At 32.8% G+C, this 6561-nt stretch overlaps 1 long non-coding RNA gene across 1 annotated transcript; it reads right to left on the bottom strand.

Moving 5' to 3' along the window:
- Positions 1 to 1156: 1156 nt before the first annotated feature.
- On the bottom strand, positions 1157 to 2091 carry LOC130642072 (uncharacterized). The gene is made up of 3 exons (XR_008982537.1): positions 2012 to 2091; positions 1406 to 1616; positions 1157 to 1220 (listed from the first exon to the last, which is right to left on the bottom strand). It is a non-coding gene; the product is annotated as an uncharacterized LOC130642072 (long non-coding RNA).
- Between the last annotated feature and the right edge of the window lie 4470 nt (positions 2092 to 6561).

Raw genomic sequence — 6561 nt, 5'->3', positions numbered from 1 at the left:
CGAAAAAATTACGGCAATCAACAACCTTACCAACCAAGCTACCAAAAACCAAACAAAAAATAAAACCAACCACCCCACTACAAATAAATTAAATCAACCAATCAACCTAAAAGGAGAAACCAGAAAACTAATCAACTAACTTACCAACCAATCGACCAACCAAGCAACTACCAAAAAAATGAAATCAACAAGCCAACCAAAAACCAACCAACTAAATTGGTTAGTTAGTTATTGCCAATAACTAACTAACCAACAAATTAAATCAACTAACCAACCTAAAAGCAAAACAAACAAACCAACAAATCGATCAACCAACTAACCAACAAATTAAATCAAATAACCAACCTAAAAGCAAGACAAACAAACCAACCAATCGATCAACCAACCAAACAACAAATTAAATCAACTAACCAACCTAAAAGCAAAACAAATAAACCAACCAATCGATCAACTAACCAATCGATCAACCAACCGATCGATGAACCAACTAACCAACCAATGAAAAACCTTGAAAAAATTAAAACAACCAACAACCGTCTTACTAACCAACCAAGCAACTAACCAAAAAAATCTAACTAACCAACCGACCAACCCACAAAGGAAAATAAAGCAACTAATAAACCAACTTAAAAATAAAGCAACTAACAAACCAACTTAAAAACCAAGCAAGAAAAAAATAATCCAATCAACCAAACAATTATTATTAAGTTTTTGTTAAGTATTGTATAACAAAAGCGAGTCATTTCTTTTTAGAATCACCGAATAACTAGAACATTCTTTATCATAATGAACTTAACATTTTTAACAGGAAATTTAAAGAGGAGAACTTTTTGAGTTAAAAAATCGAATGTGGGTGTTAATACAACTTGGCAAAAACAATCGAGAGAACCAGTCATGCATTAAATCAGCGAGTCTAAGATAATACGTTAATATTATCATGGCATCAAAGTGCTTTTTATTGAACAAAATGCCTTGTAAATCAACCTCGTACCTAGGGCTATTTGATATTTCTTCTATTTTGCCTCGCAATATTATCAGAAAGAGAAAAGAGCCCTGGGGAGTTTTTAAAACTATGACCTAAGATTCACAAACAAACAAATAAATAAACACATAAACACATAAATAAATAAGAAAAATAAGGGTAAGTGCGTCCTTACTAAAGTATGACATCGAAATGTTGCAGTGGGTTGCTCGTCTGTTTCAGTGTACTGGTTATAAATCTGAAATTAAAATTTTTGAGCTAAAAAACAACTAACGTGCTATCATGTTATTTGGAATATGTGCAGGAAATAACTTTATCACGAAATTCCATTTTTTTAATTTTTTTAGTCTCTATGAAAGACCATCACAAAAAAAAAAATTTATTTGTAAAAACATTGAAAAATTGTTTGATTTTAGTTCTTACCTTATTAATTTAGCCATGTTTTTAAATAACATCGTATTTTCCACATTTTAATTTTTACCAATTATTTCAGCGATTGTTAGTCGTCTACAAAAATGTCATTAAATTCTTTTTACGCAAAATTCGTGACTTTTTATATCTTCTCGTCATCCAGTTTATTCTTCTTTTTGTATTGTAATTCTCTGTAGGTGATTAAATCATGCAATTTTATTACCTAGAGGGATTATAATACAAGTTAATTAAAATTAATACTTTTTTATTACTGTGATTTGAAAATTTCATTTCCCTTAGGGCATTATTTCAAAACATTTCCGTCTCACGGAATATTACTTGCTAAGTTCAGGAAAAGACTTTTTTTTAAAAAAAAAATATATATATATATATCGCGAATATTATAGTTCCAGCTAAAATTAATTTTTTAACTTTCCAAACAAACTTTTAAAGGAATAAAAAAAAAGAAATATATTTCTTGACAAATATTTTTTTACAGAATTTTTTTTACCTTTTGTTTACGAAATGTTTTTTCACAGCAATTTTCTATACATAATTTTATTTTATTTCCTTACGACAATGTTTTTACTTGCGAAATACACAATTTTTGCTACTTACCTTTTTTTCAACTTTCAAGGCTTTTTTTGCTTCTACCTCGAGTCACAAATTAATTTCTAATAGCGCCACTTTGTTTCAACCCACTTGTTCAGAAATTGCCGCCAAGTTGAACAATGATGTTAATTTCATAGCTCTTCTTATTAAACGTTTTTTTATTGCTTTTTTTTTAAAAAAAATTTGTTTTAGTCTCTGAGAAGAAGAGTATTCTCTGCAGTACAATAAATTTCATTTAAAAATAGATATACATAAAAAGACCTAGTCTCCAGAAAAATGAATCTTTAGCACAACCAAATTCCCATAAAAATTCACTTATATGAGACTCCCATAACCTAGATGTCCTTTGAGACCATAGAATCGCAAGGTATGCATACAACGAACGCTCAAAGTGGAATAAAATTCACACTGGGTTTTTTTTTCTTCAAAATTTATTTTAATTCAGTTATTCATCTAAAATTGGCACTCATAATCAATGGATGAAGGTTGTCAGGCAAAACAAAAATAGCCACAAAATAGTCTCCAACTTCATCCCTAGGTCTTTTCTACGCCTATAATATTCTCACGGGACATCTCCGTACCTGGGGACGAGGTTGAATAGTCCCTTTAGTTAGGCACATTAGTAGTGGAATGTTGTTTTTAGGGGAAAAGGATATGTCGAGAAAATTCACTCGACGGAAAAAATCGCACTTATTCCCTAAGAATTTTGTCTCAGGTAGTCCGAGATGTTGCGACGAGAAAGGTGTAAGAAAGCCGTGAGCGAGACCGACCGGAAAATTCGTTTTAACACATTGAACGTAAACTATTTTCTCTAATCTGATTGGTTGTGCAAATTATGTTTTTTTAAATCGGATTCGTTAATAACCACATTTGTTCCAATCCAAAGCCAAAGTTGAAATCATTTTTTTTTTTGCTGCTAGCAACGAAATTTTCTCAAAACAAAATAATTTGTCTGCTCATTAAAAGTGCGCTTTCAAGTTCCTATACTTAAACATTTTTTTTATTTACTTGATCTCACCTGGCATCCTCGTCCCCAGGGTCTCTTGACCTCTGAGCCGATATTACGAAGCGCGCTATCAAATTAAAAAGGAAAGCAAAATTCCCTGGGAATGAGTTTGCTTACTTGGAAAAACATGTACTCGTGTCGCGGGGTACAAGCTGCGTAATAAACAATGAACTAATTACAAGGTATTTTTGTGTTTCCTAAAGCTTGTAACATGAGTAGATGTGCGTCCTTTTGAACGACAAAACGCATTTCTTCGTGTTTATGCACGTTCTCTTTAAAACCCGGGTAGGTCACGTGACATGTGAGAAATGCGACAGCTAAACGCCAGTTTTTTCTTCTATTTTTGATCGGAAATGTGAACTCTTAACCATAGGATTAATATAAAGGGTATAAAGTTATTGGTGAGGACATGAAAATATTGGTGAGGACATGAAAAATGTTAACTGTATTCAGGCTTAAAAAGGGGGAAAAATTTTTCATATTTTTTTTGAACTAGGGTTTAATCCGGTGACTTTTCGTCCAAAGCGTCATCTCATAAAATAAATAAAATTTAACAGGTAAAATTAATGGCGAAAAAATTCAATTAACGTCTCCTCGTTCAAGGTGTCTCGCCCCAGAAATCAAAAAAGTGAAACAAGCCCTGGGAACAAGGTTAAAGTAAAATCTCTTTTAAAAGTAATTAGTTTATAAAAAACCCATTACTAAGTAGCCAAAAACTAAGAAACTTCATCTTCTACAGCTTATTTATCAAAAATAAAAAGACTGTGATAAGACACTGCCTTAAAAATTGCGTTTTCTCCTGTTGAAAAACTGTAAAATGTAGTTTTTCTTCATCGTTACTTGTTTGTAGAGATTGGACACTTACAAACTCAATGTTGTTAATTTCATAAAATTTCGCCTTCTTTTATTGAAAAACCACATAAGAAACTTTTCTTCTTAAAACTACGGAAAAAATAGTGTTCACCATACACTTCGTTTGCTTTAAGTCTAGTTAATAGTTCACTTTTTTGGGAGGGGTATTTAAAGCGAAAGAAAATTCGAAGGTAAGATTCGCGCACTTAAATTATAAAACCGTTTGTACCGCAAATAATTACTTACTTAATAACCTTTCGCGAAAAATTTTACGAACCACAAAATTTAATTCCGCAAAATTCTGAAACTAAATCCGTCGCACGCATGGGCAAATTACTACGGCTGTTCAAGTACCACCGTAGTAACGAAATTTTCGTTGTTTCGGCCCTGCGCCTGTCCCGGGTCCCCTGTGACCCGCGCAATATCGTTTTTTACATCCACTGCTCTTCTTACAATAATTTTTTAAAGTTCACTGCGTGGTATTACTATTTTGTTCCCAGGGTCCTTTGGGCCCTAAAAAGGCAAATTCCATGGGAAGGTATTTTGGAGTACTTTATCCTCCAATTTTCTTTTAATCTTCTAAATTCTTTAGATTCTGGGCGTACATTTTCTTAAAGCGATAATATTTTGTTTTTTTTCATTCCAGTTCTTTTAGTGGCCTGACTTTTTTAATTTATGTTTAGCATCTACACTTTCTTTTTTTCAATTGAATTTGGATGTTCGAGATAGCGCAAGATATGGACGTATAATTAAACTTTTTACATTACGGGGCGAATTACATCTTTGCTACAACCGTGTTCAAAAATGTTTTAGAAATAAATGCTTAATTTTAAAGATAATTCCTATAAGTAATAATTTACGGTCTTTTCATAGTAGACTCACGCGCTTTGAATTGTCATGGTTCACTTGTCAATGTTTGCAAGGGACTTGGGTTCTTATCAATAGATAAGAATTATTGACTATGCTATTAGATTCTTTGGTTTGACCCGCCACTTCAACCTGTGATAATCTATGCTAACATCAACATGGCCTAATCTCTCGATTTTCTGGACCTTTGCAGACCGTCCCTTTAGTTGTTTTGCGGACATCGAGAAACTTCGGTTAGCGCATTTTAACGCTTTTCACCCGACCTACACATCTGTCAATGCAGAACTACAGGCGATGCTATTTTTGTTTTCGAGGGATGGCAACTGCCATTTCTTTAAAGCACACGATCGTAGTATAAGAGGAAAACAAAAATACGTCGTCGTTGACCGTCTGTCCAAACAACAATCTGCAAATTCCACCAGACGTATTGGTTGTTTTATTATTTTGGCATACGAGCTAACTATATCCACATGTTTAATCTGTTCTTCTTTTCACTTTGTGATTACTCGCAATATTATTGGAGATGGTGTAGTTAGCGCATACGGCTTTTATTCATAAAGTTTCAACATAAACGCTATTTACGGATGTCAGCATACGGCAAGTAAGAACACTAAAAATTCGGTATAATTAGGATATCCAGGATCATGAACATTCTTTTGAATCGAAGTTAAATTATGATGAACATTGTCAAACTGTGGTTTTTTAGGTTTGTTAGAACAATAAAGAACTTGGGGCAGCGGGATAGTACTTTTACTAAATTTTAGCATTTTTAAAATCAGGTTAAGAAACTTAGTTAAAAGACTGAGAGTATTCTGTTGCTAAAACAACACATAAGACTCAAACTATGTCACACAGCTCTTTTAGAGGTCTGGGTACAAGAATGCGTAAGATTTTGCCATCATTATCCCCATAGCAACAAGCATGAAAACAAACTTACCCACCAAATGTTGAAACTGCTGCTGATATTTTGGCAATTTATAACTTATTTTCCTGCTGACGATGCGCGGTTGTCCACCATTTTGTGCTTGCATTATGTTAATCATGTCACCAGTGGCAGTCTGAGTCTGTGTTTAAGAGATAAATTAAAAGATATTTTTGTTATTTTTGTTTTCAGAATCTCCAGCCAAATGTCGAGTTATCAGAAAATTATTATAAAGGCAAAATCCCTGTAAATGAGGCTGCCGTATAAACGTTTGTATATGATAGAAAATTATTTTTTAACACTGAAAGCAGGGCTCGTCAAATGCTTTTCTCTCTGGTATAAAAACAAGAATTATTGCTATTGCCTTTTAACTTTAAGATGTAATTTCCATTTGCACATGATAAGGGTTTAAGGGTCATTTTTCATGAACCCTCTGAATTTTTGCAAAAGCTACCGAATTACCCAGGTTATCGTACCTTTTCGGTATGTAGAGACCTTAAGGATAACAAAAAACCATTTTTGGCTTATTCCTATGAGTTGAGCCGAAAATATGGTCCAGCTCATGGGCTATTAGTGTTTATTTGTTAAACGTTATATTGTGGTAAGAAAAAGAACTGTTGTACATACTAAAATGAGCGTTTAAGTAAACACGCTACATATATTTATTTGAAGTAAAGTAATACATTTTTTTCATTAAAAACCACTCTACACTCAAATCTTCTAATTTTCGCAAAATTTCAAGCAACTTTAGTATAATATATGAATATATGAAATAATATATGATAATATATTATATATATGATAATATATGAAACAACAAAAAAAATAGTATATATGAAGTAGCCTGGATACACCCTTCCATAACAAAGCAGTCCCTAGAAGTTAAAGTGGTCCAAACTGTGGGGCTAT

The sequence above is a fragment of the Hydractinia symbiolongicarpus genome, chromosome 1 (assembly GCF_029227915.1).
Source record: "Hydractinia symbiolongicarpus strain clone_291-10 chromosome 1, HSymV2.1, whole genome shotgun sequence".
NCBI classification, from domain to species: domain Eukaryota; kingdom Metazoa; phylum Cnidaria; class Hydrozoa; order Anthoathecata; family Hydractiniidae; genus Hydractinia; species Hydractinia symbiolongicarpus.
This window is presented reverse-complemented; position numbering and strand designations above follow the sequence as displayed.